General features: G+C 34.0%; 1 protein-coding gene across 49 annotated transcripts in view; it reads left to right on the plus strand.

Moving 5' to 3' along the window:
• SOX6 (SRY-box transcription factor 6) overlaps positions 1–22500 on the plus strand; it is a 658308-nt gene that overhangs the window by 358198 nt on the left and 277610 nt on the right. The window lies entirely within an intron of this gene.

Genomic DNA, 22500 nt, shown 5'->3' on the forward strand with positions numbered 1-22500 from the left:
GATGAGCGGCTTACTTGAAGGCGTATTAGGGATTCTATTCAATGGCTTACAATAGTTCCTCGCAAAAGTTTAAAATAGAAAGCATAGAATACTTTCCCTTTCTATAGTACAAATTGAAGCTATAATAAGCTGCACATAATTACTCCTGGAAATTTTGTTTTGGTTAGGAATGCAATGGGAGTGATTAGGACTTGGTATTGTGATACAGTTAGTTACATCTAGGAGAACTCTAGGGTTCTTTGGGAAACTATAAATTAGGATGAAATCAAGGCTATTGTTCTTAAGCAATTTCAACTCTTCTTGTAGTCTCCTTTAAGTTTAGAGCTCATCACCATCATTCTTATTATTAATATTTTTATTACTGTTGTTATCCTTGATAAAAGCCACTCGACATAAACTCCCTAATTATCAAAATGCTTACTTTACCTGCATATGTTTAAGTTTTGGATTTTGAGAACATCTTACAAAGACAAAGGCTTTGAGGGAGAAAAATCACCTGGCAGTGGATAACTTGGCAAGTTTTGTGACGTTTGAGAGTAGAGTAGACATTAAGTAAAGAGTTAGGAACTAATTGAAATGGTAGATTTTTAGGTATGGAACTGTCACATAGCCATAGAATAATATTTCTCAGCCACTAACTATTTTGCCTTTTAAGATTCTTACATCAAATTCAGGAAAGACCTAAGAATTCTTCTCTGCACTTTGATCTAAATGCATCATTGATCTGACCTCAAGATGTTACCACAGTTTTTCTTCCTTCGGTTGAGTCACAAGGGCATTTATTGCAGTAAAGCCAATGCCTATATATTTCAAATATCTGTATGGAAAACATAATTTCATGGGTAAAAAGCACTATGTTACCAGGCAAATGCACTCTCTAAGGATAGCACAGCTACAAATGCTATCATCCTTGTGACAGTTTATTGGTATGGTATGCAGCTCTCTTCTTTAAATATTACCCTTTGGTTTGTGGCTATAGCTAATGATTTACAGAACTTGCACTCTGAGACACTGTCTCTTTTAAAGAGCACACTTTTAGACTGGTGTCACTATTTTCGTTTGTTCAGCAATATCACATTTCAGCTTCCTAAGAAATGTTTCTGCCTATCTTGATAGTGATTTTCCTCCTCACTTTAGTTCAGTATCTGGTCTGTGTTTATATATTTTACTATCTTTTTCTGTATGTATTTAGGCCAATAAACGTACACACTCCTTGTATACTAATAACTGACTGATTTTCAGGACTACGTTGTTGATGTGCTTGATTTGCCATTTAGTAGTAAGAAGTTATGTTCCCACATTTGATGCTCATATAGAGCCAAAACTCATAGATATAAAACATTATCAGCCTCCAATTTAGTTTATAGATGGATTCTCTTTGACATTATTAACAGTTGTCAAATTTGAATAGAGGATTAAGAAGAACATCAAGTTCATCATCAAGCTGTTTAGGGAGTTGTTGCAAGAGCCTTTGTGCTTTATGTAATCAAAAGAACTGTTCAGTGTTTGAAATTTTTGCAGAACAATACTTAGTTGATAATTTGTTCTCATTTTTTCTATTCCCCCCTTAAAATAATAAGAAAAGGGAACATATTTATATTTCAATCTTGTTTTGGTAGCTGCAACATTTTTCCTTTTCAAAAATATACTTTTATCTTTTATTCCCTTTTTACTTAAAATGTAAATGTTGAAAATGAATACAGCTTAAAATTGATATAAAATTTTGTGATAGAAGTTTTCAAAATCCTGGTAATTACTTAATTTACTACCTTAACTCTGACAGAAATGATTCTTCTAAAGACTAATGGTCTGATCTAGACTGCATTGAATTTGTAATCTATCGTTCATTTGTAGGTCATTTTTTTTTCAAATAAAAGAAAGACTCCCATTATTAAGAAAAACTATACAAAACTTCAGGGTTCGGAGTATATACCCCAGAAGAAGAATTTCCTGGTGGTGGGAGTTTACAGAGTGTCCTGGATCTATCACCTGACATTATACTTTTCCCCCTTTTTACTCGGTTCTCTACTGCTACCAGTACTTGCTTTGAAATGTTTTCTGTGGTGCTCTAAGCGTAGCCAACCTTTTGTTATATTAAAAAGAACTGGGTGCAGCACGCCAACATGGCACAAGTATACATATGTAACAAACCTGCACGTTATCCACATGTACCCTAGAACTTAAAGTATAATAATAATAAAAAAAAGAACTGAAGTCTATGGCAGAAAAAAATTACAGAAAATAAACATTGATTAAAAATAGTATTAAAATTAAGTGCACAAAATATTATTTGATTGTTACAAGGAACCAGTAAGATTTATTGCATTGGAAATCTTCATTTTCATTGATTCCACATATTTTCGTTTAGTGTCTACCATATGCCAATGGCTATGCCAGATGATAAGGATATAATAGTCAACAAGACAGACAGATTTCTGAGCTTCATAGAGCTTATAGTCTGATAGAGAAGATTGATGGTAAAGTAATTTTAACAAAGTGTGATGAAAGTCATGATTTAGGTAATATAATATTACAATGGACTGTTGAAGGCATTATTGAGGAAATGACTTTTAAATTATAACTGAATAGGAGTTAGTTGAATGAAATGGAGTGGTTGAATGTTTCAGACAGAGGGAAGAGTATGTGTGAAGGTCACAAGATAGAAGGAATATAGCAGATAGTAGCTGGTGCTTTGGGGGAATTGAAAGAATTTCAGTGCAATAAGACTGCGTAGTATGAGGGAGAGAGTAGAGAGTGATGAGAATACCTGCAGAGGTAAGTGGGTTCCAGAACATGGGGGACCTTTTAAGCTATATGAAGGATTTTGGGTTTTATTCTAAGGGTAAATGTTTGGATGATTGGAAATTAAAGGTTGGAGAAACTTTGTACCTTTCCTAGACTGCTTCATTACTAATTCCCCAGCTACTTGTCTTCGGAAGATGATGGTCACATAGAAGGTGTCACTTTACTTCCAGCTAGAGCAGGCAGACAGTGTGTCCCTTTTATTGAACCAAGACAAAAATACGTATATTTTTCAGACACATAGAGATCTTATAATTTCAGTTTTGTTCCTATTCTGAAGAGCGTGGCTTATCCATAGCCAAATGTCAGATGATCTCTTTTTGGCTCAGGCAATAGTTGTGTTGATTTCTGAAGTACTCTCGAGAGGCCAGCTAGGTTATACATTTTACTCCAACAAGTGGGAAAGTCACTTTAAAAAAATGGTATTTATTTTCATTTTCACAATATAACATATATTATTTAAGGATTTGTGTGAATAAAGAATAGTACTTCTTTACTTTAAAATTTGGGACATTGGGCCGGGCATGGTGGCTCACGCCTGTAATCTAAGCACTTTGGGAGGCCGAGGCGGGCAGATCACAAGGTCAGGAGATCAAGACCATCCTGGCTAACATGGTGAAACGCTGTCTCTACTAAAAAAATACAAAAAATTAGCCAGGTGTGGTGGCAGGTGCCTGTAGTCCCAGCTACTCGGGAGGCTGAGGCAGGAGAATGGCATGAACCCAGCAGGCGGGGCTTGCAGTGAGCTGAGATTGGGCCACTGCACTCCAGCCTGGATGACAGAGCAAGACTCCATCTCAAACAAAAAAAAAATATTTTATATATATATATATATATATAGCCAACCTTTTGTTATATTTAAAAATATATAATATATAAAAATATTAAAAATATATAATGTATAATATATATGTAATATATATTATTATATATAATGTATAATATATTTAGGACATTGAAGTATGATATGCATGTGGTAAAATATGCAATCAAGTGTATCTTTCACTAAATTTTCGTATGTGTTTATATTTCACCATATTTTTATATGTGTAACCACCATCCACATCCATAACAAGATATGGAACATTTCTCATATCCTAGAAGACTCCCTCATCCTCCCTCCCAATCATAACCCCTGAGAGATAATAACTATTCTCACTCTTATTACCATAGATTAATTTTGTTTGTTCTTGAACTTCATATACATGGAATTATAAAGTATACACTTTTCTCGTGTTTGACTTTTTCCACTCAGCATAATGTCTTTGAGTTTAAATCTTGTAGTAGATATCTGTTTGTTCTATTTTGTTCTATGTCTATTGGTTACCATTGTATCAATGCAAGCTGTTTACTAAGTGTAGCTTCACAATAAATTCATAAGGTAGTCTGCTGTTTTAATTTTGTTCTTATTCAAAATTTTTTTACTCATCGTGGGCCTTTGTGTTTACGTATACATTTTAGATATACTTGTCAATTAAAAACTTACTGGGATTTTAATTGGGATTGCAATGTATCTATATATCAATTTAGGGAGAATTTAGATTTTAAGAATGTTGTGGTTTCTATGTATGAGCAGAATATATCCATCTATTTAGGATTTTAGAAAATTATTAACGTAATATTTTGTAGGGTTTTAATGGATGTGTGTAAACACCCTGTATATTTTGTAGATTTATTGTTTTCTAAAATTTATTTTCTATTTTTTGCAAATATGTGAAATAAATATATTTTCATATTAGCCTCATATCTAATGATCTTGCTAAATATATTAATTCTAACAGTTTATTTTAGACTTTAAATTTATTTCTAAATATACAACCAAATTGTTTGTGAATGGTGAATTTTATTTCTTTTCTCCTTTACACGCTTTTTAAAATTAAGAAACTTAATTTTTAATAGCAGTTTTAGGTTCACAAAAAATAGAGTGCAAAGTGCAGAGAGTTTCTATATATATGTACATATATATGTATGTGTGTGTGTGTATATATATATATATAGCCTGTCCCTCCCTCTCAGTCTCCCCTATTATCAGCATCTCATAACAGAGTGGTAGATTTGTTGCAACAGATAAACTTATGTTGACATCATCACCCAGAGTTTGTAGTTTATATTATGCTTCACTCTTGGTGGTATACATTCTATAGGTTTTGACAAATGTATAATGATGTCTATCCACCATTGTAGTATTGCAGTATCATACAGAATAGTTTCACTACAGTAAAAAATCCTCTGTACTCTATGTATTCATCCCTCCCCCAATCCCTGACAACTATTAATCTTTTTAATGTCTTCATAGTTTTATTTTTTCTAGAATGCCAGATAGTTTGGATATTACAGTAATATATAATAGCTTTATCAGTTTGGCTTTTTTTCACTTAAATGCATTTAAGTTTCCTTCATGTCTTTTCATAGCTTGGTAGCTCATTTATTTTCAGTGCAGAATAATGTTTCATTGTCTGGCTGTACCACGATTTATTTATCCACTCACCTGCTGAAAGACATCTTGATTGTTTCCAAGTTTGAGCAATTGTGAATGAAGCTGCTATAACCATTTGTGTGCAGGTTTTTGTGTGGACATAAGTTTTTATTTGAGAAAAACTAAAGAACATGATTACTAGATTGTAAGATTAGAGAATGTTAGTTTTATAAGAAACTGTCAAAGTGTCCTATACTAAGTAGTGTACTATTTTGCATTTCCATCAACAATGAATGAGTGTTCCTGTTGTTCCACATCCTCACCAGCATTTGGTATCATCAGTATTTTCTATTTTGTTCCTTCTGATAGGCATGTAGTGATAGGTCATTTAAAAAATTCTTTTAATTAGAGAGTGATATCTCTAATAATATATGATATTGAACATCTTTTCATATGCTTACTTGCATCTGTGTATCATCTTTGGTGATGTCTGTTCAGGTCTTTTGCCTTTTTTAAATTGGATTGTTGTTTTCTTATTGTTGTGTTTTAAGAGTTCTTTGTATATTTTGGGTAACATTCCTTTATCAGATATGTCTTTTGCAAATATTTTTCCCAGACTGTGGCATGTTTTCTCGTTATCTTAACAGTGCCTTTTTAGAGCAGTAGTTTTTAATTTTAATAAAGTCTTATCTATCAATTATTTCTTTAATGGATTGTGCCTTTGGTATTCTGTCTAAAAAGTTATTGCTATACCCAAGATCATCTAAGTTTTCTCCTATGTTATCTCCAGAAATTTTATAGTTTTGTGTTTTACAGTTAGATCTATGATCAATTTTGAGTTAATTTTTGTGAAGAGCATAAGATATGTGTCTAGACTCCTATTTTTGCATGCAAATGTCCACTTATTTCAGCATCATTTGTTGAAAAGATTATCTTTTCTCCTTTAGATTGCCTTTGTTTTTTGTCAAAAATCAGTTGACCATATTTATGTGGTTCTGTTTATGAGCTCTCTGTTCTGTTCCATTCATTGATTTTTTTCTTTTACCAGTATCACACAGTCCTGATTATTGTGGCTTTATATTGAGTCTTGAAGTTGGATAGTGTCAGTTTTCTGACTTTGTTGTTGTTCTTCAATAGTAAGTTGGCTATTCTGTGTCTTTTGCCTCTTCATATAAACTTTATAATCAATTTGTTGATACCCTCAAAACAATTTGCTGCGGTTTTGATTGGAACTGCATTGAATCTATAGATCAAATGGGGAAAAATGGACATCTTGACAATACTGAATCTTTCAATCCGTAAACATGGAATATCTCTAATTTATTTAGTTCTACTTTAATATCTTTTATCATGATTTTATAGTTTTCCTCATTGATTTTGTACATATTTTATTAGATGTATTACGTTTATTGTATGTAATGTTTCCTTTCTTACAGTGCTAATATGAATGGTAATGTGCTTTTCATTTCAAATTCCACTTGGTCTTTGCTAATAAATAGGAAAGTGGTTGACTTTTGTATATTAGCCTTGTATTTTGCAACCTTGCTATAATTACTTATTGGTTCCAGGAGTTTTTGTCAATTATGTCTCATTTTTTACTCAGATGATAATGTCATCTGTGACCAAAGACAGTTTTATTTTTTCATTCCAATCTATATACCCTTTATTTTATTTATTTTATTTTTTTAACTGCATTAGCTAGGACTTCCAGTATGATGCTGAAAAACAACGGTAAGAGGGGACCACCTCCCCTTGTTTCCAATCTTACTGAAAAAGCTTTGAGTTTCTTACCATTAAGTGTGATGTTAGCTCAATGTTTTTTATAGATGCTCTTTACCAAGTTGAGGACATTCCCTCTATTCCTAGCTTACTGAGAGTTTTTTTTTTTTTAACCATGAATGGGTATTGAATTTTGTCAAATGTTTTTCTGTATCAATATGATCATATGATTTTTCTTTGTTAGCCTGTTGATGTGTGATGTATTCCATTAACTGAGTTTTGAATGGTGAGCCAGCCTAGCATAACTGGGATAAATCCCACTTGATTGTGGTATATAATTCCATTAACGCATAATTTGATTCAATTAGCTAATATTTTCTTTTTTTTTTTTTTTTTTTTTTTTTTGAGACGGAGTCTCGCTCTGTGGCGCAGGCTGGAGTGCAGTGGCCGGATCTCAGCTCACTGCAAGCTCCGCCTCCCGGGTTTACGCCATTCTCCTGCCTCAGCCTCCCGAGTAGCTGGGACTACAGGCGCCCGCCACCTCGCCCGGCTAGTTTTTTGTATTTTTAGTAGAGACGGGGTTTCACCGTGTTAGCCAGGATGGTCTCGATCTCCTGACCTCGTGATCCGCCCGTCGCTAATATTTTCTTGAGGATTCTTGCATTTGTGTTCATGAGAGTTATTGATGTATGGTTTTTATTTTCTTATAATATCTTTGTCTAGTTTTAATATTAGGATAATGCTGACCTTATAAAATGAGTTAGGAAATATTCCCTCTGCTTCTATCTTCTGAAGGAAATGTTATAGAATTGGCATCATTTATTCCTTAAATCTGGGCATGGTGCTTTTGTTTTGGAAGGTTACTAATTATTGATTTAATTTCTTTAATAGATAAAGGACTTTCAGCATGAGTTTTGGCAGATTGTGTCTTTTCTCTTGTGTAAATTATGGCAGATTGTGTCTTTCAAGGAATTCGTTCATTTCATCTAGGTTATTAAGTTTGTGGCTATGGAGTTGTTAAAAAGATTTCTAATTGTCCATGGGAACTGTAATGATGTTCCCTCCCTCATTTCTGATATTACCAATTTGTGTCTTCTCTTTTTTTTTTTTTTTTTCCTTTAGCCTGACTAGAAGTTTATCTATTTTATTGGTCTTTCCAAATATTAGCTTTTGGTTTTATTGGCTTTCTTTATTGATTTCCTGTTTTCAGTTTTGTTGACTTAAGGTCTAGTTTTTGTTATTTCTTTTTTTCTCTCTCTTACTTTGTACTCAATTTGCTCTTCTTTTTCTAGTTTTCTAAAGTGGAGGCTCAGCTTATTGCTTTTAAATTGATACTATATGCTTCCGTCTCAGCACTGCTTTCACTGTATCCCACACAGTTTGATAAGTTGTATTTTTATTTCAATTTAGTACAAAATATTTTAAAATTTCTCTTGAGATTTCTTCATTAATACATGTGTTATTTAAAAGTGTGTTGTTTAATCTTCATGTATTTTGGATTTTTCCAGCTATCATTCTGTTATTGATTTCTAGTTTAAAACCATTGTGGTTTGAGAGCAGACATATGATTTCAATTGTTTTCAAGTTGTTAAGTTGTGTTTTATAGCCCAGAATGTGGTCTGTTTTGGTGACTGTTCCATGTGAGTTTGAGAAGAATGTGTAAACTGCTGTTGATGGATGAAGTAGTTTATAGATATCAATTATATCTAGTTGATTGATGGTGTTGTTGAGTTCAGTGATGTTCTTACTGATTTTCTGCCTGCTGAACTTGTTCACTTTTCATAGAGGGGTGTTAAAATCTTCAACTATAGTAGTGAATTCATCTATTTCTCCTGGCAGTTTTTGCCTCATATATTTTGATGTTCTGTTATTAGGTCTATACACAGTAAGGATCATTATATCTTTGGTAATATTGACCCCTTTAATATTTTGAAATACTCTTTTTATTCCTGATAACTGTCCTTGCTCTGAAGTTTGCTTTGTCTTATTACTATAGCTACTTTCACTTATTTTGATATGTTAGCATGGTATATCTATCTTTCTTCATCTCTTATTTTAATCTATATGTATCTTTATATGTAAAGTGCGTTTCTTGTAGATAATATATAGTTGGGTCTTATTTGTTTGACCCATTCTGACAATCTCTGTATTTAAATTGGTATATTTAGACCCCTGACATTTATGATTATTGATATAGTTGGATTAGCATCTACCCATATTTAGTACTGTTTTCTATTTGTCCTTGTCGCTCATTTTTATTTTTGCTTTCCATGCATTTTTTTTGCCTTTTGTGGTTTTAATTGAGCATTTATATTATTCCATTTTATCTTATTTTGTTAAGCTATCACTTATACTTCTTTTAAGTGGTTGGCCTAGAGTTTACATTATTCATTTACAATTAATCCAAGTCCACTTTCAAATAACTGTACTGCATCACAAGGTGTGCAGGTACCTTATAATAACAAAATATTCTGAATTCCTCCATCCCATCCCTTGTATTACTGCTATCATTCCTTCACATATGCATAAGTATATACGTATGAAAAATGATATTCTTATGTATAACTATACATGTATGTAATATATATGAATGCAATGTATATGTATATATAATCAAGTATATTGATGCTATTATTTTGAACAAACTTATCTCTAGATCAATTAAGAATAAGAAAATAGGGTTTTCTTTCATTAATGCTCTTCCTTTTTGTATGTATATCTGAGTTTCTAAACTGTATAATTTTCCTTCTCTCCGAAGAACTTCAACATCTCCTGGCAACACATTTCCTCAATTTTTACTTGTGTGAGAAAGTCTTCATTTTTACTTTACTTTTGAAGGATAATTTTACAGGTACAAAATGCTAAGTTTTTTTCTCATTACTTTCAATATTTCACTCCATATTCTTGTTTGCATGGTTTCTGAGGAGAAATCATATGTAATTCTTTTATTTGCTTCCCTATAGGTTAAGTGTTTCCCACTCACTCTCCTAACCTTGGACTTCTTTCAAGGTTTTTCCTTTATGTTTTATTTTCTGAGGTTTGAATATGATGTGCTTAGGTGTATTTTTTTGGACATTTATCATACTTAGTGTTCTTTGTGCTTCTTGGATCTGTGTGATTTGGTGTCTGACATTAATTTGAGAAAATTTTCAGGAATTATTTCTTCAAATATTGTTTCTCTTCCTTTCTCTTTTTCTTTTCCTTCTGGTATTCCTATTATACACATGTTATACCATTTGTATTTGTTCCACAGTTATTGAATACTCTGGTTTTTTTTTTTTCCAGTCTTATTTTCCTTTGGAGACTTCTGTTGATATGTCCTCAAGCTCACAGATCCTTTTCTTAGTCATATTCAGTCTACTAGTAAGCCCAGCAAAGGCATTTTTCATTTTTGTGACAGTGTTTTTAATCTCTAGCCTTTATTTTTGATTATTTCTTAGATTTATGTCTCTCTGCTCACATTATCCACCTGTTTCTGCATACTCTCTACTTTTTCTACTAAAACAGCCATATTAGTTATATATTTTTAAATTTTGTTCTAATAATTGTAAACATTCCTCATAGGACTGCTATATTTGACTCTGATTCTGATGCTTGTTCAGTTTCTTTTATTTTTTGAGATGGAATTTCGCTCTTATTGCCTAGGCTGGAGTGCAATGGTGCAATCTTGGCTCACCACAACCTCCGCCTCCCGGGTTCAACCGATTCTCCTACGTCAGCCTCCTGAATAACTGGGATTATAGGCATGCACCACGATGCCTGGCTAATTTTTTGTATTTTTAGTAGAGACGGGGTTTCTCCATGTTAGTCAGGCTGGTCTCAAACTCTACCTCAGGTGATCTGCCTGCCTAGGCCTCTCAAAGTGCTGGGATTACAGGTGTGAGCCACTGTGCCTAGCCTGTCCAGTTTCTTTAAACTGTTTTTTGCTTTTTGGTATGCCTTGTAATTGTTTTTTGAAAGGCAGACATGAAGTACTGGGTTAAAGGAACTGTGATAAATAGGACTTTAGTCATGTAGTGGTAATGTGTGAGGGGAAGGTAAGAATTCCATAGTCCTATGATTACATCTCAGGTTTTTTGTGAGCCTGTGTCTTCAGACTGTGAATTTCACAAATGCTTCTCAATACTTTCCCCTCTTAGGTGGGAGAGGATGGCTGGAGTGGGCTGGAGTTAAGTATTTTCCTTCTCCCAAGTGGAAGGCTTGAGGGGGTTGGAGTTGGGTATTTCCCTTACCCTAGGTAGGTTATGCTCTGATAAAACAGCAGGTTAGGCTCTGGAAAAATCGTTTTTCCTGAAGACAGGACTTGTTAAAAAACAAAAAACAAAAAACAAAATGTTGTGGTGTATTTAAAAATGCTTTCTATTCTCCTCCCCCTGCTGGAATCACATGTGGATTTTCCTCTGACATTCTCTATGAGGACCTGGTAGAACTTCTGTAAGTAAAACTCCCCAAAGTGTGGCCATCCCCTTTTAACTGGGTATCCTTGGAGTTCTTAACTCTGAGAGTTGTGCACCCTGAGCATCCAGCAGTTTGTAGATTACAGTTCTGAAGTTCCTACTGACACTGGTTCCTGTGGAGGTTTCTGTACCTGGGTTTCTGCTCTGGTAAGCTGTGATTCTCTGTTTTTGCCTGTCTTTCTCTGGAATCTGGGGGGCAACAATTTGTTGGTTGACTTCACTTCTCTGATGAATCTAAGAAGAAATGTTGACTTTTCAGTTTATTCAGCTTTTTACTTGTTGTTAGGATGACGTGAAGACTGCTAAGTTCCTTATATGCCAGACTGGAAATGGGAAGTCTACTATATGTTCTTTTTGCTTCTTTTTCTTATTTCTTTAAGATCACCAGGATAATATAGTAGATAAGTAATAGTAGATATTTTTGTTTTGTTCCTGAATTCAGATAAAAATATTCATTATTTTACCATTAATTGTGATGTTTTCTGAAAGTACTCTCCTAGTCTTACATTGCTGAGAGTTCTTTTTTTTTAAAAAAAAATTTATGAATGGATACTGAATGTTATAACGTGTTTTATTTGCATCTAATATAATTATATTATTTTTTATGTTTTTTATGTTATATTGATTGGTATTTGAAATTTCAAGCAACTTTTCATTCCTGGAATAAACTGTCTTGGTCCTTTTATATATTGTTAGATTATATTTGCTATTTTTTTTTGAGAATTTTTGAATCTCAGTTTATGATGGAGATTCTGTAAGTTATTTTTTCTCATAATGTCCTTGTCGATATTTGGCTGGTCCCCTAACATGAGTTGGACAGTGTTTCCCAAGTTTGTTACTACATTGGTATTATTTCCTCCATGAATGTTTGGAACAATTCACCAGTGTAGCAATCAGGACCTGGAGTCATCTCTGTGGGAAGGCTTTACATTATAGATCCAATATCTTTATATAGCACTATTTCTGTTTTCTGTTTTGATATGTATATTTTGCAGGAGGTTTTCTGTTTTATTTAAAGTTTCAAATTTATTAGCATAACGTTCTTCATACTATTCTCTTTATCAATGTCTGTAAGAATACATACATATGAAATAATGCCTCCTTTTTCATTATTGATATAAATAATGTGTTTTTGCTATTTATTACTTGATCAATCTTCCTAAAAGTTTATTAATTTCATTAATCTTTTCAAAGATCCATCTTTTGGTTTTGCTTATTATTTTGCTCTGTGAGACTACAGTTTCTATTTCACTGATGCTCTCTGATACTTCCTTAATTGTTCATTTTCAGGCATTTATTTCTTTTTCCAGCTTTTAAGATGGAGCTTAGGTAATTAATTTTCAACCTTTATGCTTTTGTAATATATGAATTTAAGGTTCTAATAACTTGCATTAGCAGACATACAAATTTGAGATGTCAGATTTTCATTATAACTCAGTTTGAAATATTTTCTAATTTTCATTGTGTTTATTTTTGCCCCATAGATTGTTTTAATGTGTTGTTTAAATCCCAATCATTTGAGGGATTTTCTAATTATATTTCTATTACAGAATTCTGTTTGGATTCCATTGTGATAAAAGACCATACCCTCTAGGGTGTTAAAATTTGTTTAGACTTGATTTATCATTCAACATGCGATCTATATGAGTCATTTTCTATGTGCACTTGAACAAAATGTATATTATGTAATTGTTGAGTGTAATGTTTGATATATGTGAATTAGTGAATGTAAGTTAATCTTATTTAAATATTCTGTATCTCTGTTGGTTTTTCTCTTTTTCTATTTAGACAGCTGTGTTAAAATCTCAATCATGTGGGTATATCTTTATTTTTCTTTGTCAGCTTTGGTTTATGTTATTGGTTTTATGTAATTTTAGGATTGTTGGATTGTTCCTTTAATTATTATGTGATACTTTTTTTATTGATGCTTCTTGACTTAGAGTATTATTTATCTGATATTAATACATTTACATCAGCTTTTTTGGAGTTAGTGTTTACATGATATAACCCCACTTATCTTGTTTACTTTCAATATTTTTTGTGTTTTTATAGTTAAAGTTTATCTGTTATAAACAACCTAATTGAGATCTGGTTTTCATTCACTTTTTACTATCTTTAATATGTCATGCTTAGTCCATTTATATGTGATATAATTTCTAATGCTAAGTTTTAAGTTTATGGTTTCCTGTTTTCATTCTGTTAAATCTCCAGAAGCTCTTTTAGCCATGATATTCTATTATTCTAAAAATGGCAAGGCCATGGCTTGCAATTATGTTTTATAAAATTTAATGATACTCAAAATTCTTTATCATGAGAAGAGCACAGTATAGATCTCTTGCATGTGCTATTCACAATAAGGTTCTCAGTCCTATGAGAATCAAATGCCACTGCTGATCTCACAGGAGGCAGAGCTCAGGTGGTAATGCTCACTTGCCTGCTGCTCACCTCCTGCTCTGTGGCCCAGTTCCTAACAGGCCACGGACTGGTACCAGTCCATGGCCCAGGGGTTGGGAACCCCTGCTTTATAAAGATTGGCTACCCCTCTGCCTCTAAATGAAAACCAAATATTAATAGAAACTTAATGGGGAAACCCCTAAACCATCTTTTAAAAAAGTAAATGGTAGAGAATCATTTTCTGAGACAACACCCTTTTAAAAAGTAATATTCTACTTCTGCTTCTGGCCATAAAGAAGTAACTGGTACTGAAATTAACCTCCTAATATAAACAATGAGAACTCTTGATCAACTGTATGAAATAACTGTTTTAAGAAATTAGACAATAGCACTATACTGCAATATATGAGGGAAGGAAAATAAAGTAAGCCATGAGATTAGCTTGGCTTTCTACCTGGTGACATTTATCAGAACCTGATATAGGGAGAGGCAGCCAAAGTACAATAGGGCAGCCTCACTCAGCTCAGTTGTCAGAGATCAGAGTTTGGGAAAATTGTAGTAGCTATAATTTGCAGAATAGATTCTCAGAGTTTCCTTAAGCCTTGGCTAAATACTAACCTGTATGTGAATAGGGTGTAACTACAAGAGACTGGGCAAAGAACAATTACCTGGAAAAGAAAAAAATAGTAAACTGAAAAACTGTTGGGGCTATACACATTACTGTGAAACATTTAAGTTTCAACTTGCTATGGTAGAGTGTTTTCATTAAACACGTAGGCTTTGGTAGAGACCCAGAAAGACCACACCCTTGGAATAGGGTAAACTAGTCCTGTAGTAAAGACTACTCTATAGCCATCATAACAGAGCTTCCAAACAAGCCTCAAAAATATCAAGGTGAGCTGTGAATAAATTAATACCCATTAGAAGAAAGAGTTCAAAAGTCTTTATAAGAACAGAACAAATTCTAAAAAATCAGCAATGTATTATACATATTATCCAGTATCCAGTAAAAATAACATATGAAGAAGCAAGACAATGTGACCTATAAATAGGAGAAAAATCAGTTAATAGAAGGAGACCCAGAAATTACAGAGGGAATAGAACTATCAGACAATGACTGTAAAACAGCTGTTATAAATGCAGTCAAGGATTTAAAAGAAAATATGAACATAATGAAGAGATAAATGGAACAATAAAAAAGATCATGTAGAAATCCAAGAACTGAAAAATACAATAGTTAGAAAATTTAAATGCAGATAATCAGTTGCAAATTAAGATAGTAATGAAACCGAAGAGAGGACAATGGAAACTATCCAGATAGAATTACAGAGGAAAAGAGGCAGAAAAAACAATGAACAGGGCCACATAGCCTTTGAGAAATAACAGTATATCATATGTGTAATGGAATGGCTGAAGAGTATAAACATTTAAAAGATTTGAAGAAATAATGGCTGAAAAATTCTAAATTTGTTAATATGGAACCACAAAGACCCAGAACAGCCAAAACCATCCTAAACAAAAGGAACAAAGCTGGACTTCAAATTATACTACAAAGCTATAGGAACCAAACAGCATAAGTTGGCATGAAAAAAGACACATAGATCAATGGAACAGAATAAAGAACCCACAGGTAAATACACACATTTGTAGTCAAATTATTTTCAACAATGGTGCCAAGAACATACACTCAGGAATGGATAGTTTCTTTTAAAACTGGTGCTGAGAAAACTGGATGTCCATATCGAGAAGAATGAAACTAGAACTGTGTATCTCACCATATAAAAAAATCCAATAAAGACTTTAAGGTCTGAAATTATGAAACTACTAGAAAAACACAATGAGAAACACTCCAGGACATTTATTTGGGCAACGATTTTTTGAATAAGACCTCAAAAGCACAGACAATCAAATAAAAATGAACGAATGGGATCACATCAAGCTAAAAGGCTTCTTCATAGCAAAGGAAGCAATTAACGAAGTGTACAGACAATCCACAGAAGGGTAGAAAATATTTGCAAACTACCCATATAAGAAGGGATTAACAACCAGAATATATAAGGAGCTAAAAAACTCAGTAGGAAAAAGCCAAATAAACAAATTTTAAAAATGGGTAAAATATCTACGTAGCTATTTCTCAAAAGAAGATATAAAATGGCAAACAGGTAAATGAAAAAATGCCTAACATCACTAATCATCAGAGAAATACAAATACAACCTACAATGAAATATCATCTCACAACAGTTAAAATAGCTTATGTCCAAAGACAGGTAATACTGAATGCTGGTAAGGATGTAGAGGCATGGGAACCCTCGTACACTGTTTGTTTGAATGTAAGTTAGTATAACCACTATTGAGAACAGTATGTAGGTTCCTCAAAAAACTGAAATAGAACTACCTTATGATCCAGCAATCCCAGTGCTGGATATAAATTCAAAAGAAAATGATATGGTTTGGCTGTGTCCCCACCCACATCTCATCTTGAATTGTAGTTCCCATAATCTTTATGTGTCATGAGAGAGATCCAGTGGGAGGTATTGAATCATGGAGGCAGTTTCCTCCATGCTATTCTCATGATAGTAAGTTCTCACGAGAGCTGCTGGGTTTTGTTGTTGTGTTGGAGTCTCGCTCTGTCACCCATGCTGGAGTGCAGTGGCGCGATCTCGACTCACTGCAAGCTCCGCCTCCCAGGTTTGCACCATTCTCCTGCCTCAGCCTCCTGAGTAGCTGGGACTACAGGTGCCCACCACCATGCCCGGCTAATTTTTTGTATTTTTAGTAGAGATGGGGTTACACCATGTTAGCCAGGATAGTCTGGATCTCCTGACCTCGTGATATGCCTGCCTCGGCCTCCCAAAGTGCTGGGATTACAGGCATTAGCCACCACACCTGGCCGAGATCTGATGGTTTTATAAGCAGCTTCCCCCTTCACTGAGCTCTCATTCTTCTCCTTCCTTGCTGCCATGTGAAGAAGGATGTGTTTGCTTCCCCTTCCACCATGACTGTAAGTTTCCTGAGGCTTCCCCAGCCCTGCGGAACTGTGAGTCAATTAAATCTCTTAAATTACCCAGTCTCAGGCAGTTCTTTCAGTAGTGTGAGAATGTACTAATGCAGTAAATTGGTACTGGTAGAGTGGTGTGCTGCTATAAAGATACCCAAAAATGTGGAAGTGACTTTGGAACTGGATAACAGGCGGAGGTTGGAACAGTTTGGAGTGCTCAAAAGAAGATAGGAAGATGTGGAAAAGTTTGGAACTTCCTAGCGACTTGTTGAATGGCTTTGACCAAAATTCTGATAGTGATATGGGCAGTGAAGTCCAGGCTGAAGTTGGCTCAGATGGAGATAAGGAACTTGTTGGGAACTGGAGCAAAGGTGACTCTTGTTTTGCATTAGAGAGACTGGCAGCATTTTTCCCTGCCCTAGAGATTTGTGGAACTTTCAACTTGAGAATGATGCTTTAAGATATCTGGCAGAAGAAATTTCTAAGTGGCAAAGTGTTCAAGAAGAGGTAGAGCATAAAAGTTTGGTAAATTTTCAGCCTAATGATGCAATAGAAAAGAAAAACCTATTTTCTCAGGAGAAATTCAAGCCTGCTGCAGAAATTTGCATACGTAACAAGGAGCCAAAATTTTTTCCTTTTTTTTCTTTTTCTTTCTTTTTTTTTTTGAGACAGTCTGTTGCCCAGGCTGGAGTGCAGTGGTACGATCTTGGCTCACTGCAGCCTCCGCCTTCTGGGTTCAAGGGATTCTCTTGCCTCAGCCTCCTGAGTAGCTGGGACTACAGGCATGTGCCACCATGCCCAGCTAATTTTCTTTCTGTATTTTTAGTAGAGATGGGGTTTCGCCGTGATAGCTGGGATTGTCTAGATCTCCTGACATCATAATCTGCCTCCCTTGGGCTCCCAGAATGCTGGGATTACAGGCGTGAGCCACCGTGCCCAGCCAGAGCCAAATATTAATCTCTAAGACAATGGGGAAAATGTCTCCAGAGCATGTCAGAGACCTTCACAGCAGCCCCTACCATCACAGACCCAGAGGCCTAGGAGGGAAAAATGGTTTTGTAGGCCAGGCCCAAGGCTCCCCTGCTCTGTGTAGCCTTGGGACATGAAGCCCTGCATTCCAGCTGCTTCTGCTCCAGCTGTGGCTACAAGGGGCAAAAGTATAGCTCAGGCTGTTGCTTCAGAGGGTGCAAGGTCCAAACCTTGGCAGCTTTCATGTGGTGTTGGGTCTGAGGGTGCACTGTAGTCTAGAATTGAGGTTTTGGAAACTTTGCCTAGATTTCGGAGTATGTATGGAAACACCAGGATGTCCGGGTAGAATTTTGCTGCAGAGGTGGAACTGTCATGGAGAACCTATGATAGGGCAGTGTGGAAGGAAAATGTGGGATTGGAACCCCTACACAGAGTCCCCACTGGGGCACTGCCTAGTAGAACTGTGAGAAGAGGGCCACCATTCTCCAGACCCCAAAATGGTAGATCCATCGACAGCTTGCATCATGTACCTGTAAAGCCACAGACACTCAATTCCAGCCACTGAAAGCAGCCAGGGGTTGGGCTTTACCTTGCAAAGCCATAGGGGTGGAGTTGTCCAAGGCCATGGAAGCCTACCTTTTGTATCTGCATGACCTGGATGTGAGACATGAAGTCAAAGGAAGTCATTTTGGAACTTTAAGGTTTAATGACTGCCTTATTGGATTTCAGACTTGCATGGGGCCTGTAACCCCTTTGTTTTGGCTAATTTCTCCCATTTGGAAGGGGTGTATTTACTCAATGCCTGTACCACTATTGTATCTAGGAAGTAACTAACTTGCTTTAGATTTTACAGGCTCATAGGCAGAAGGGACTTTCCTTGTCTCAGATGAGACTTTGAACTTAGACTTTTGAGTTAATGCTGTAGTGAGTTAAGACTTTGGGGACTGTTGGAAGGGCATGATTGTGTTTTGAAATGTGAGGACATGAGTTTTGGGAGGGATCGGGGCAAAATGATATGGTTTGACTGTGTCCCCACCCAAATATCATCTTGAATTGTAGTTCTTTTAATCCCCATGTGTTGTGGAAGGGACCTGGTGGGGGGTAATTGTAGGTGGTTTACCCTATTCTATTCTTGTGACAGTAAGTTCTCATAAGATCTTATGGTTTTATAAGGGGCTTCCCACTTTATTCAGTTCTCATTCTTCTCCTTCCTGTCACCATGTGAAGATGGACATGTTTGTTTTCCCTTCTGCCATGATTATAAATTTCCTGAGGCCTCCCAAGCCCTGCAGAACTGTGAGTCAATTAAAACTCTTTTCTTTATAAATTACCCAGTCTCAGGCAGTTTTTTTATAGCAGCATGAGAATGGACTAATACAGAAAGGAAATCAGTATATTGAGATGTCTGCATTTCCATATGTATTGCAGCACTACTACTCACAATAGCCAAATACAGAGTCAGCCTAAGGGTCCATCAATAGATGAATGGATATAAAATGTGGTACATGGCACATATATACAACAAATATTATTCAGCAATAAAAAGGAATGAAATCTTGTTGTTTACAACAACATGGATCGAACAATAGGATATTACGTTAAGAAAAATAAGTCAGGCACAGAAAGATATTTGTCACATATTCTCACTCATATGTGAGAGCTTAAAAAACAAATGAACTCACGGACATAGTAGAATGGTGATTACCAGTAGCTGGGAAGGATAATGGGGAGCAGGGGATAAAATAGGGAGAGTTAATGGGTACAAAAGTGTATATAATGAAAAAGAGCTCGTATATGGTAGCACAGGAGGGTTTCTATAGTTAATGATAATTTGCTATGTATTTAAAAATAACTAGAATAATAGAATTGGAATGTTTCTAACACAAAGAAATGGCAAATACTTAAGGTAATGAATACCACAGTTACCTTGATTTGATTTTTACACATTGCATGTTTGTATCAAAACATCACATGTACCTGTAAATATATACAACTATTTATGTGCCCATAATAATGAACAATTAACAATAAATAAATTTGTTAAAAAATGTAATCCTTTAGATCCAAGAAGTATAAACACAGAGAAGAGTGTATACCAAAGCACATCAAAATCAAATGGCTGGAAACAAATGAAAGAGAGTCTTAGAAGTAGCCAAAGATAGGTTATATACAGTGGAACAAAGGTAGGAATGATTCCTCACATCAGAGCCAATTCAGTTAAATATCACAATGACATATTTTGAAGTCCTAAAAAAATTGCAACCTACAATTTTATAATTAGAAAAAATATTCACATCTGAAGGCGAAATAAAGACATTAAAGAAAAAAGTTCAGACAATTTATTGCTAGTAGGTTTTAATTATAAAAATTTTAAAGAAATTTCTTCAGGCTGAAGAAAATAATGCTAGATGGAAACTTAGATTTTAAAAAGTAATGAAGATTACTGTAAATGGTGACTCTGGAGGCATATGACATTTAATTTCTAATGATTAATTTTCTTAAAATATGATTGATTCCATAGAATAAACAATAACCATATATGAGGTTTTAAACATATAGAACTAATGCCTATGACAGCAATAATACAAAATAAAAGTGTTTTAATGTTCCTTACTTCGTATTTGAAATGGTATATTATTTGAAGGTAGAGTATTATAAGTTAAGGATGCATATAATAAACCCTGGATCAATCATTTAAATAATGAAATAAAGAGGTATAGTTAATAAACCAATAGAGGAGATAAGTAGAATTGTAAACAAAAAATAATAATTAAAAAGCCAGGAAAAGAGGAACAAAGGAACAAAGGACAGATTAAAAATAGGAAGATGGTAGACTTAACAATCATTACATTAAATCTAAATGGACGAATTATACAAATTTTTAAAAGGCAGAGATTATCAGATTGGATTAATAAAAAACAAGACCCAATTAATATGCTGACTACAAGAGACATAATAAAGATGTAAATATGTTAAAAGGGTTTTTGAAGATGTACCATGAAAACACTAATGATAAGAAGGCTTAAAAGGCTTTATTAATATAAAAGTAGACTCCAGGAGAAGGAATATTATCAGACATAAAGAGGGACATTTCATAATGATTAAAGGTTCAATTAACCAAGAAGACATAATATTTCTGCATGTATACATCTATTAATAATAATAGAACCTCAAAATACATGAAGCAAAATATTGCATAACCAAAAGAAGAAAAAGACACAGCCACAATCTAAGTATTCTTGGTCATTTTAACACACATCTTTTAGAATTTGATAAAACAAGTAGACAGAAAAATCTATAAGAACGTAGAACACCTGAACAAAATTATCAACTTAACCTAATTGATGTTGCTAGAACACTACACTAAAAAATATCTGGATAATTATTATTTTCAAGGAATAAGGAACATCCCCAAGATAAGGCATATGCCGTACTATAAAACAAATCTCAAATGTAAAATGACTGAAACTATAATGGGTATATTTTCTGACATGGAAATGAATTACAAATCAATAAGGAAAGGAAACATTTTTAAATTCAAATTATTTGGCAGTTAAACCACATATTTCTAAATAAATCATTTACCAGAAAGAAGAAAGAACAAGGAAAATTATAAAATATTTTAAACTAAATGATAATGAAAACCCAACCTAATAAAATGTATGGGATGCAGCTAAAGTAACACTTAGAAGGAAATTTATATCTTTAAATGCTAATATTAAATATAATCCTAAAATTTTCCTGTAAATTCAAGACAAATTCAATCAGAATTCCAGAAAATCTTTTTTTTTTTTTTTGGTAGGCAAACCAATTCTAAAATTTATCTGAAAATACAAAGGACTTAGCATAGCTAAAACAAATTTGAAATAGAAGAACAGATTCTTATTCCATGTGATTTCAAGACTTATTATAAGGCTGCAACAATGAAGACAGTTTGGTACTATAGTAAGGATAATGAATTGATTAATAGAACAGAAAAGAGAATTAAGAAATAGATCTACAAACACACACACACAAACACACACACACACAAATACACACTCTACACATAGTCTTTTTATTTTCAACAGTTAAGCCAAGATAATTCATTGGGAAAAAAATGATCTTTTTGACAAATGATGCTGGAACAACTGGATATTTATATGAAAGAAAATTAATTTTATCTTTTACCTCATAGCATACATACAAAATAAATTAAAATTGATCATAGACCTAAATGTAAAACTAAACTCTAAAGTTTCTTGAAGAAAACATAGAAAAAAAGTTTGTGATATTAATATAGACAAAGATTTCTTAGAATCCAGAAAATACTAGTCATTAAAAATTTGATAATTAAATCACATTAAAGTGAAAACTCTAGCTCCTCAAAAGACACCTTGTGAAAACCAAAAGGCATGCTGTAGACTAGGTAAAAATATTTACATTGCATATATTTGAGAGGTGACTTCACAACCCCATGTAAAAATGGGCAAAATATATATGAATGGTCAAAAAACATATGAAAATATGCTCAATATCTTAGTCATTAAGGAAATATAAATAAAACTACATTAAAATACCACTTTATACCCTCTGGGATGACTAAATTAAACTGCTAACACTAAGACATATTGTTGAGGATATGAAACAACTAGAATGCTCATACATTGTTGGTGGAAGTATAAAATGATGCAACCACTTTGGAAAACCTTTTGGCAGTTTATAAAAATAAAGTCAGGCATATAGCTACCCCACTTTTAGAGGA

This window comes from Macaca fascicularis, chromosome 14 (assembly GCF_037993035.2).
Source record: "Macaca fascicularis isolate 582-1 chromosome 14, T2T-MFA8v1.1".
NCBI classification, from domain to species: Eukaryota; Metazoa; Chordata; class Mammalia; order Primates; family Cercopithecidae; genus Macaca; species Macaca fascicularis.